The sequence below is a fragment of the Ammospiza caudacuta genome, chromosome 15 (assembly GCF_027887145.1).
Source record: "Ammospiza caudacuta isolate bAmmCau1 chromosome 15, bAmmCau1.pri, whole genome shotgun sequence".
In the NCBI taxonomy this organism is placed as follows: Eukaryota; Metazoa; Chordata; class Aves; order Passeriformes; family Passerellidae; genus Ammospiza; species Ammospiza caudacuta.
Window position 1 is genome coordinate 14,003,886 of NC_080607.1, and position 12,331 is coordinate 14,016,216.

Genomic DNA, 12,331 nt, shown 5'->3' on the forward strand with positions numbered 1-12,331 from the left:
TGGGAGGCCAAACGATGTGTACAATGAAAGAGAGACACTCGAGTGGACTGAAAGTGCAAACAAATTGGGTAGCACAACGGAGGAGATAAATTATGCTCATGAAATAAACAATGGCTGAGTGGCACTGGATAAACAGTTACATATAATAACACCACTGTTTGTCCCAACCACCCTAATTGGGAGGCTGGGCAGCATCTGATGAAAACTCTGCGTTGCACATTTTCCCCTTCTAATGAGGAAGATTTTCCCTCCCCCCTGAAGCCTCCTCCCCCAGTCCCATTTAGCAGCAAACTGAAAGGCCTGGTTTCATTCCACTTTCCCACAGCAAACTCATCCTGGCAGGAACTGCATTAAGGAGGACAAGTAGAAAATTATAATAAATTGAGGACTTGCTCTTATTTCACCTTGTGACAAATCTATCCAGTGGGTGACTCAGGGAGGGTGATAAGAGCATGGACTGGGCTGCTGCTTTCCTTTTGGTGCTTGGTCATGTGGAAAATAACCCCATTCTAGCCCTCACTCAAAAGGGCTTTCCTTTAAAAATCATGCTTTTTAAAAGGCACTGAATCCCTGTTTACCCTGTTGGAGAGCCAGCAGCTCCCTCCATCAAAGTGAACGTCACGGCTCTCATTTCATCATCCACTTGGGCTGAGGGGAAAACAAAGGGCATGCAGCACCAAAAGTGAGGTGGTCAATGGTGTCAGCGCCAGTGGGAGATTTGGTAAACCTTAGTGGGTTTTCAGCATGATTCTGTATTGCTGGTAAATCCCTGATGAGGATCTTTGGTTTTGCTGAGCTCCTCTCAAGTCTAGCAGAAACACAGCGGTGCAGGGGACAGTGGGCATGAGAAAACCACAGTGACTTCCCCCACAGCCACTCTCACGCTGTGAATCCCAGAAAATCCACCCTGGAGCCCTGATTCCCAGCACTCAGACATGTTTTGCAGCAGAGCTGTGCCCTCACCCTCCCGTGGCTGCCCAGAGCAGACTGCAGTTCCCAAACTGCTCCATCACCCGTGAAAGAGAGAGGCACATTTTCAGCCTCAAATCATGCCTAAACTTTTTGCCAGCTCCCTCTTTAGGTATTTAGTTGATTAATGTGTTTGAGCACTTTGTGTGTCTCTGTTTTCTTGCTTTTATTAGAGGAAAACAGAGCTGGGGTTCAGCTCTGCATCAGCAGTGCTCGTGGGGAGGTGCAGCTGAAGAGGAAGCCCAGGAGCTGCCCAACCTATGAGGGACCATGCTGAGGGTGCTGGTGACATCTCAGAACTCATCTTTGATCACATAAAATTGGCTCTGCCTCCTGAAATGGCTGGAAAACTGGAATATCCCTAGTTGGCATGCCTTGAAGGAGGCAAGGAAAGCCAGGGTTTTTACTTGCAATTGCTAAGGTAACGAATCAATTGCTTAAGTAGGACTGATTTTCTTCCAGAGAAGCAACCAGATGATGAGAATCAATAGTGATTGATTCATTTTCTATCCACTTCTTAGAGGGAAGTTCTTTGTGGGGATTGTGGTTATTGGAAAATTCCTGCAATACCCTGAAAGCCTCTGACAATCCCTGTTTTGAACAAAATCGTTGTTTTCCTGTTTGTTCCAATTTAAAACTCTTCCTGTCAGAAGCATTTTACTGGAACCAGAAGCTGAAATGCTAAATGTTTTTCTTCTCCAAAATACTATTTTCTTCCCAGTTCTTTTTTTATTTCATGCTCTGATGACAGGCCTGGAAATTTGCTGGTACATTCATTAGGGGAGAGTTGGTCAGTATTTCTTCACTGATATCTATTTTTCAGCTGAAAAAATGTCTACATGTTTTTTCAACTATAATTTTTCATTTCGTCTTTTTTCTTAACTGATATAAACACATTTTTGTGTTTGGTTGGGGTTTTTTTTTTTGGGAAAGCACAAACATCAGTGTTACTGGTGATGATTAAAACCCAGCTGTCACAATATGGGTCACTTTATATGATGATAGTGAGGATGAAATGCAAACAAACCACTTGGCCTATTTGCAGCCCAACTTCTAAAATACCTCCAGCTTCTCATCTGGGGGATGCAGGCATGGGAATTCACCTCTCTATGCTGAGAATGTGACAGTGAAGGGAAAGGTGAGGGGTTAGGATTGGTACTGCTGTCATTATGGGAAGTTCCCAGGCCATCTGTTTTTGCCATCACAGGCAGGTAGGTGTCCAAAAAACCACAATGGCAGTGAAGATGCTTTTAATGCTGAGGCAGAATTGTTGGTGTGGAATGTTGCAGAACCTTTTTGCAAGCCTCCAGCAATCCTCTGTGTAAAATGAGGTTGTTATTCCTAATTTCACTGCATAGATGGGAAGACAGAGAGTCCCCAGCTGTGCTGGAGGGCTTTGGTGGAAGGAGCTGGAGCAGGAGCTGCTGCATTACAGGAGGCAAAAAGCATCATAAGGAGCTGCTGGTAGGTGGAAAGGGAAAGCTGCAAAATAATGGGAATTACATCCCTTTGGCTTCAGGTTGTCTCTTCCTAACACCCCAAATTGACGGCTAGGTGCTAAGAGCACTTCTCTGTGTCATGGTGAGGTGAGAAAGCCTTGCTCTATGAAGAAAGGCTCCATTTGTACAGTAATTGCCATGCAAGTCTCTGGGTGACTGTGCTGTGTCCCCTCCTGCTCCAGGCTGATTAGGACGAGCTTTCCTTCGAGCAGCAGAGCTGCAGCAAGCCAGTGGCAGATCCCAATTTCATAGATTATTAATAATAACAATATCATTTTCTCTCTCTTCCCTATTTCTCACCCACCCTGTGCTTCCATTTTAATGAATTCTCCTCTCTTGCTGTAGACTCTGCAGTGACACCAGCCTGATTTGTAATGTAAATAGGCAGCCCAGTGTAAAGGCGACCTGCGAGAGCACCGCAGGGCTCTAATTATAATTTTCATTAAATTCCTTCTGTTTACGAATATCCAAGCAATCTGGCATTGCAGCAGAAGCAAGAGGAAATTAAAGCAAAGCTACCACTTAGCTCCAGTGTCAGGGAGCAGGGCCCAGCTGTCGAGCAGAAACTGAAGCAAGGCTCCTCCAGAGAAAGTTTTGAGGAGCAATTTCAGCTTTGGCATCTTTCCTCTCCCCAGCTTTTACCCCGGTTGCAGGGTTTGCGTGTTTTTCCTCCAGAAGATCTGGCTGGTGCAAGTGTTCTACACGTGATCCATTTGTGACCTAATTAAGGGGATCAGCTGCTGGAGCTCCCAGTGCCATGTGCAGGAACGAGCTGGGGGTGCAGGGAGGGGACACAGCACGGACCTGGGGCTCACAAGGGGTCCTACAAAAGTGATCCTTTGTTCTTTCAAAAGTCCATCAGCGCAGGAGCCATTTTCCCCATGTGCTGGGAGCATCCTGAGGGCTGCTGTGACACAGACCTGTGCAGAGAGTGGGGCTTTGCTGGCTGTGCTCCATGGCCACCAAAAAACTCTCACCCTCATCTTCTGCTGTATGAGAAAAGAGGGCTTCAGGTGGCTTTCTGCAGGTGTTTTCCCTTTTTGTCACTCAGGCCACAGCTGACCCTTCCTGAAGAGGAGGTGCCAGCCATGAATTAGACTGGCCAGTGAACATTCCTGTTCTGAAAGCCAAAAGCAGGGGGTGGTCTCAGTGTCACTTTGTCACAGTGAGTCTTTAGTCAGGCTGTGTGTGGACAGGACAGAGGGAAAACTGAGCTTGGCTTTTTGAGCCTGAGGCAAGAGTTACTGCTCCCCTGGGGAAGCTGCCAGTGGTGTATTTACAGCCACAGTTCTGCTTTGGGGTAAACAGCAGTGAAATAAAATTGCAGTTTGCAGTAAGTGCCTATAAAACAGCAAAGAGAAACAGATTTTTTTCTAAACTGCGTGAGTCCAGCTGGTGTCTCATGGGCTTTATACACACTGAGAGTTTTGGTCAGACCCCTGAATAATTGAAAGTCTTTCTGGGACACTTGAGAGTTCATGGGATCTCTGAGCTCTTTGCACTCTGCTGCTCCCACACCCAGGAGATTCCAGAGTCTGCATCAGGAGAGGACAGGGCTGGGCAGCGCTGGCCCAAGCACTGCTCCAGGGCAGCTTGTGCCTTCTGTGCCATCCCTGTCAATGGTTTCCCTCTGTTAGCTAAGCAGGTGATGCCTAGGATAGCAGGTCAAAAGGATATAGGTTATATTCCCTAAACACAACAAGCCCTTGGCTAATTTTCAAGTATTTTCACTTTTTTCCCTGCATCCCTTTCGTGGGAACAAGCCCAAACTTCAGATAGCCTTCATAAGCAGAGGCAGGGATCACACAATATAAAGCCCCGTTGGTAGGGAATAAATCTCTCTATTAGAAAATTAAATTCCTGCTGATCTCCAGCACTGCTCTGCCTCACAGCCTTTGGAGTGTTTAGATGGGTTCATAACTGCTAGCAGATCTCCAGAGGGAAATGGCTGCTGAGTTAATGGCACACATTTAATATATATTATTTCATGCAAAAGGGAAATTTGTGCTCCTGGTGGGAGAGGTTTCCCCCAGAGCTGAAGCTGTCAGCCACACTCAGGATGCTGTTCAGGGGAGCAGCTGGGATTTTTGCCCAGGATCAGCAGCATGAGGTGGGATAAGATAGCTCAGCAAGTTTTCAACAGGTATGGGGAAGCCAGGAGTGTGGAGCCTGATAAAAATGTCAGGCACTTGAAGAAACTCCCTGGGTTTATGTCAGTTGCAAATGCAGTCACATCCCTCCAGCCCAATGCCTCTTCTCTCTGTCCCAAAGCTGGAGACTCAAAGCTGAGCCATGAAACTGAGGGAGGAGAACATTGTGGGCATAACAGATTAATTTAATCATGTTTGGGCAACTTAGGTTGAAGTGTTGATGTGGGTTGCAAATAAAACAAGTTTGTCATTCCTGTCAGAGTGCTTTTCTGCCTGGATCACAAAGGCACCTGGTTATGAATTGAGCCTGGTTGCTGCTCTCAGCAATCAGCAATCACAGCAGAGCTGAGGTGATACAGGAGACACAGGGAACAGCAGCTCCCATACCCAGTGCTGCCTGCACCTGTGGGATCCATAAACCAGACAGGCCAGAGGCTGTGAGGGGAACAGAGCACAGGCCTCATCAGACTGGCCCTGATTTGGGAGAAGCCTAGGCAATCCAGAGCAATAATTTTCCTGAAGCATTCCTCCTAGGAAGCATTCCTCCTGCTTTTTGCCAGGAGCTGGATTCTGAGCACCATTCAGAACCTCAGCTAATTCACTGTCTTGCTGAGAAGGCTGTGGATCAGGAGAGAGCCCCTGTGGATGTGCCATGGGCTGTGCTCCCTTGCTACAAAAAGTACTGCCAGCTCCTGATGCTTTGCCAGTTCCGTGGCACAGTCCAGCACTTGGAGTAAAAAGGCTTAAGAGGTTTGCTTGGATGTGTGCCTCAGATTGTTCCAGGGAAGGTTTAGAGTGGAAATGAGGAACAATTTCTTCACCAAGAGGGTTGTCAAGCATTGGAACAGGCTGCTCAGGGCAGTGTTGGAGTCACTGTTTGTGGGGGGATTTAAAAGATGTTCAAATGTGGCACTTGGGGATGTGGGTTGGTGGTGGGCTTGGCAGTGCTGAGGGAACAGTTGGACTCAGTGATCTCAGAGGGCTTTTCCAGCCTAAAGGACCCCATGATTCTGTGAATTGCTGTGCCTGGCCCATGTCTCAGCTGAGCAGAGCTGGTGGTTCTGAGATGCACTCAGGAAACCTCAGCTCCAGACACAACCAGCCTTCTGCGCTGCTCAGTGCCAGTCTCATCCCTTCTGTTCAGCAGCACTGTGCCTTCCCTGGAATGCTAAGCAGCATTTGGGCGTGTGGGACTGAGCAGTGGCATATCTTTGCAGCTCAGATGTTTCTGGGAGGCTCTGGCAGCAGAAAGCTCAGGGCTCAAGGTCACAGCAGTGGCACTGCTGAGAGTGGCACTGCTCACACACAGGATGATGCTGGGAGGGGAGAGCTCAGAGGTGCCAGCCCAGGGGCAATAAGCAGGTGAGGGCTCAGCATGGTTAACAGCAGCACGCTCCAGGCTTCAGCAGAGAAATTGTGATGAACACAGGGAGGGTTTTACCCCTGCCCAGGCTCTGCACAGGGTGGTTCTGGGCTGGGAGAAGTCCTGATCCTTGCATGTCGCACAAGGCAGCCTAAAAATTGTGTTTGCTGGAGAGCTGCAGGGAGTGACCTGGTGTGGGACCATGATGGGGACTGCACCTGCTGCCCCGTGGGGCCCTTTGGCAGGGCCAGCACAGTGACCAGCTTTCCTCCAAAATATAAATATAAATATAAATATAAATATAAATATAAATATAAATATAAATATAAATATAAATATAAATATAAATATAAATATAAATATAAATATAAATATAAATATAAATATATATGTCACTATAGGACACGAAAGAACACAAGCACACACCACTGTTCTCAAGGTGAAGGAAAAAAGGGAAGTTGATTTTCCGACTTCGACATTTATAGTTTTCCAAAAGTGACAGCGGATTGGAGGGTGACAGTGCCACCTCTCCAATGACACTGGTCAAACTGACAGTCTATCAACTCTCTCTTCTTCTATAAAGGAATGCAAAACAATGAGTTATTTACAGAAGGTGTGTGAGAATGTTCCCTCCAAGAATGTCAACAAAGCTTAGAAAATCTTAAAAAATCAGGGCGATAAATATAAATATAAATATAAATATAAATATAAATATAAATATAAATATAAATATAAATATAAATATAAATATAAATATAAATATAAATATAAATATAAATATAAATATAAATATAAATATAAATATAGTATAAATGACTTCAAGGTATCAGCCCTGCTGTTGGAGGCCCCTCTGATGTCTGTGTGAACAGAAGAGGTTTCAGCAGCTTCTGGGGAGAAAGCAGAGCAGAGGAGCAGAGGATGGGGCACATTGTACACAGTGGCCAGAGTGACCAAGGCTGCCTGAGAGACCGAGTGACAAACAGAGACCTCCTGTGCAATTAGTCTCTTGACCTCTGTGGTGGGGAGAGGGATGCTGGGAAAGGAGCTGTGGATCACAAGGCCCCAAGGAAGGTTTCCTTGACAACACTTACTGAAGAAAAATGAGATTTCATGAATGCAGCGGGTGTGGGCACTGAGAGGCTGACTTTGGGAGAGACAAGGACGTGGCACCTCACAGAACCAGCCCCTCCATTTGGGGATGGGAAATAATGGCTCACTGAGCTGCTTTTCCAGATAAACTTAATTAAACAGCTATTGCAACCATTCGTATTTATTTAGAAGTGCAGCCACTGTGGTAAAAGCAGACATTGTTTAATTGTTTTTCTACTCACAGAATCTTCCCTACCTTGAATAAGCACTGGCACAGAAGGGATTTTTTTTGCTCACTTCTGATAGTTTCAGCACACAACAGCTTGGGTTTAGGATTCTTTAGTTCTAGCATTGTCTCAGCATTTACAAAGTCAAAGGAATTATACAGAAAGGTGTGTAGAATTAAACATTATATCATAATAATACCAATATATTAATAATGATAAACTGCAGACAGGTCTTTGGTATTGCCAAACTTAAACCATATGGAAGAACCAAAAGAAAGATTTTGTGTTCAAAACCTAAATAGATATATTTTCCAAATTATACAATCTGAGACTTTTAAATTTCTTCCTGCTGTTTCAGGTAGCAGGATGTAAATTTCCATCATTGGGGTCATAGCACTGAGACTTTGCCCTGAGCTCAAGCCATCACATCCCATGGCCAAAATACCTCAGGAAACCAGTGCAGATTTTTCCTCAGGAAAAGGCCTTTTCCAGTGAAAGCTGTGATGGTGTTTGCACAGCAGACAAAGAAAGAGCATCTTAAAAAGTGAAGCCACTTGGCAGGAAATCAAACCCTGGATCAGGGCGTTGGGATCAGCCAGGAGCCAGAGCAGCATCCCAGCAGGGCAGGGGGGACCAGGGCTGCAGCTGAGGCTCTGCTGGGCTCAGGCTGAGATAAAGGACACACAGGGGGTTAAGTGGAAATTTAGTCCCAGCTGAAGCTGGAGGAGGAGCAAGAGCTGGAGCTGCTGTGTCCTCACAGCACTGAGAGACAAGGAGTAGCAAAGGAGTTTTCAGGTTGTTTTCTTATAGGTCAAGTGGAAAATTGCCTGGGTTTTGGGGTAAAACATTTTTTCTTCTTTTTTTTTTTTTTTGTTTTATTTGGGGTTTTTTGTTTTTTTTCTTTTATTCAGCAGTAAGATCAGCCTTTCCTATTTGTTCCCTTTATTCCCCACTTGGATATTTATTTCTAACATTTTTAAGCTTAACTTGGAAAGGTTGAGAGCAGGTTTGCTTACAGAAACAGATACAAATGGATGTGTGACTGGACCTGTTGTGGGCTTTTCTGAGCACCTTTCCTGTGTCTGTGTGAGTCGCATCAACGTTTCTTGAGACTGACATTTTTTCTTTTGTGTCCCAATTGATTTCAGAAATGCAGTGGAAGACACAGATACAAACCAAATAAGATTAAAGGCTTTAAAAGCTTAATAAATTAAGAAGAGCAAATCTAGCTGATAACATGGCTTTGATAGCAGGCTATAAAGGACAGGGAGTTAAGGAATTACAGGTGCCTGACTGTTCACAGCCTCCCTTCCTCCTCAGCACTATGGGGCACAGGGGAGCAGGCTGGACTCTCCAGCTTATCAGCAGGGGAGGAGCAACAGAAGACCAAGTTGAGGGGATAGAAAAGATTTGAGGGACTGGAATTCAAACAAGCACCCCCTGGCCATGCTGAACCAGCTTGGAGTGTCCTGCTGGCAGTGACACCATCCTGCCAGAGCCATTGAAAAGGTTTGAACCCCTAAAAAGAAACTGTCCCATGTTTTGTGGTGTTTTCTAGGACTTTTTTGCTATTTTGCTGTGAACACCCTTTCATCTCAGCTTCCCTCTCAGGAGAAGTTTTATGTTGTGATGGCCCTGAGCGCATCCAGAGCTCTCTGTGCTCCTGTGTGTGGGCTGTGGGATGGGCTCCATGAGCTGCAGAACATCCCTGTGCCTTTCAGCTCTTCCCCAGCTGTATAAATGAGTGATGGCCCAAGAGAGAGTTTTGGCTTGTGTCCTTTGCCTGGCTAACAATTGCTTCACGTGGTTATTTGCTACTCCAGTTTCACTCAGATCAGCAGAAACGGGGTTTATTTCAGGAGAGAAAATTCTGCCACAACTCTTCTGATTTTAGTGCTGCAATAAATCATTTAATTTAAAAGGATGAAAGGTAAAAGTATACTATGGGTTAGAGAAGCAAAAGGAGCAGAAGGAATCCTGGTTTTAATAAGAACAGTCATAAAGAAGAAAAATTTGTCCTCCCTGATGGAAAGGTCCTGTCAGCTTTGAGTGGGTTGAAACCTGTGCCACAATCTGTGACATTCCTCTTTACAACCAGTATCTCTGGAATATAATAGGCTTTCTCAATAGGACCCTGTGAATCATTGTAGGAGCACCACGGCGAGGATATTGCTGTGCACAGACCTGGCAGCACAAGAGAAGGATGGCAATTCCCTGCTCAGCAAGAGGCACCCAGAGAGGCTCAGCACAGATAGATCAGGGCAAGCCCTGACCCTGCCATCTCTGAGCAGGGCTGGAAGGACCAGGGCTGAAGGACACTGTGACATTCTTCACATGCCAGCCCCAAAGCAAGGCCAGCACAGCCCCAGCACCAGCCCTGTTTGCCTGCAAATCTCAGCAGCACTTGGGGAGTAAGCTGTGCACACAGACCTGCAGAGTAATGAGTGAAAGGGCTGTTTATCAATTTGTTTCCAGCAAATATTTCCTTCATTATGGTAAGTTCCTGAGGGAACAGGGGGAAGCCCAGGATAACTTCAGGCTGCATTTCCAATGGTTGGATTGCAGCACACTCACTCCCTGCCTGTCACTAACACAGTGTTGGAGTTTCATCAGCAGCATTTGCTTGTCACCAACATGTTTTACAGAAAATCAGAATTATTTTTTTTATAGATGAGGAAACAGCTTGTGTGAGCTCGCACATCCCACATCCCCTCTCCTTCCCTGAGCCAGCAGATGGGCACAGCCCATCTCTGGAGCAGCTGAGTCTTGCCTGCAGCTCCCAGGTACACAAAACCAGTTTAATAATGCTGGGAAGGTGGCACAAGAAAGGAAATGAGGATGGAAAGAACCTGGAGATAAGGAAGGTGAGGGAGAAGGAAGCATGGTGTGAAGATAATTTTCAGGGTTATGGGGAAAATCCAGAGACTTCTCAAGGATCTGTGCCCAAATCTGAAGCTGTGTAGATTGGCAGGTCCATCTCCAGGGTGGTCATTCATCTGTCACTCACAGCCCAATCTCTGTGGTTCAAACAAACCAGGAGACATCACCAGGCTGTGGCAGGATGAATTTATACAGCCTAATGACAAATACTGGTGGAGAATGGAGAAGAAAACACTCCTGCAGACAGGGCTTGCCCTGATTCTGGAGTGGGGAGCTCATGGCAGAGGCTGGGCAGGGGGATCTGTGCTCATCCTGATTTTCAGAGCCTGCAGCAGGAGGGGAGGCAGGGCAGGTTCAGCGAGCACCCATTGTGTCCCTGGCTGGGTGAGCCTCTCCCACTCCTCCTGCAGCACACAAAGCCAATTAAATGCCTGATTGGATGAAGCAGGCACGGTCGAGGGGCCCGTTGCCAGCCAGTCAGGATCCCAAATGCCCCAGTGCCGTTGAGGTATGTGTGTTAATCCCTCCTGAAGGATTAAGTGTTTAACCTGTGGCTGGTGTGGCAAACCTGCTGTGCTGGGGGGGCAGCACTCGCCCCACAGCATCCCCAAGTGCTGCAGAGGGATCAGAGGGTGCTGCTTCTAAGGGAAGATTATTTGGCAGAAGAGAGAGATTTGGTGACTGCCTCCATTGCTTCCCCACCCTCTGTCCTTCTTTATTTGGGAATCAGATATTGTAGAGGGAAAGCTGCCTGCCCCCTCCCTGACTGATTGCCTTTAACCACAGATTCCTTTGAAATACAGATTTTCATTGAACTTTCAAAGCAGTGTTGGGAATTGCAATACCTTCCTAGCCCAAGAGAGGTGTGAAGGCAATTTCCCCCCTGAGCCAGGAAGAAGGAGGAATAATGGCCATTTAATGGATGTGGCTTCTCTCATCCTGGGGCTGGAGAGGAACCTGCAGCCACTGACATCCTTAAATGCTTTAAGCCATCACAGAAGCACTGCTGCTTAGATCCCAGCCAGGAAAAGGTGTCACAGAGCTGATTACACACAGCAGACCAGGATTACTCATGGTTAATGCCTGATTAGGAGTTAAATGAATATTGACTGTCGATAGTAAATTGTAATTATTTATTTAGCCAAAAATAAATATGAAATGTCATAATGCAATCCCTGTGGCCTACTGTGATAATTAAACATATTTTCAAATCTTGTACTGACAGGGAAGACACAGGTCCATAGAGGGGCTTGCACTGTGTTAATAAAGCAAAAAAAAAGAAAAGATCTCTCCATGCAAGGCTGGGCACAGCAGAAAAACCTGCATTAGCAGTTTTCCCCCTACACTCACTATATTTCTCCTATAGATATATCATTTAAAGGCTGTGGGCATGCAAAGGAGAGCAAACAATTGCATTGTGTGCTTTCAGCTGCACAGGGGCTCAGGGCCAGGGTACCAGCTGTTGTCTGATACACAGATGATGGCTGTAGGTAAAAAACACATATTTATGCAGATGTGGTTTGAAAATCTGCCCCAGCACTCCAACAGCAATGGAGTTTTATGCCTAGAACCCAGTACTAGCCTTGAACCATGTTATTAGTGCTGGAGAGGAGCACAGCCTGTCCTGCAAAACTGATGTGCTGGCAGAATTTCCTTACTGGTGGCAGCATTTTCTGAGGGGCGAAGGTGGAGGAGAGAGTTTCCTCCTCTCCCTCACTTTGATGGATGTGTGCTGGAGAGCAGACACAGGAGGTGTCAGGAATGATGGAGGGATGCTGAAGGCTCTTACAAACGAGCTCTAGTAAGTTACACTGACATCTTTGTGGACGTATTTCACATCCAGGATTTAAGATGTCACCATCCCTCTGCTCCCCTCTGTCCTCTGCCTGAGCCCCACAGAGCACACCACAGAGGAATGCCCCACACTGTGGGATTTTTGGGGTCCCCTGGATGAAGGAGGAATTGAGAATCTGACTGCATGTTCTTAGAAGGCCAATATAATGTAATATAACATAATATAATATAATATAATATAATATAATATAATATAATATAATATAATATAATATAATATAATATAATATAATATAATACTTTTAATAAAATATATATTATATCTATCATATATAATATAATTATATATTTTATATTATA

The 12,331-nt window shown here is 45.7% G+C and overlaps 1 protein-coding gene across 2 annotated transcripts in view; it reads left to right on the forward strand.

The window, feature by feature from the left end:
• NKAIN4 (sodium/potassium transporting ATPase interacting 4) overlaps positions 1–12,331 on the forward strand; it is a 50,916-nt gene that overhangs the window by 12,168 nt on the left and 26,417 nt on the right. The window lies entirely within an intron of this gene.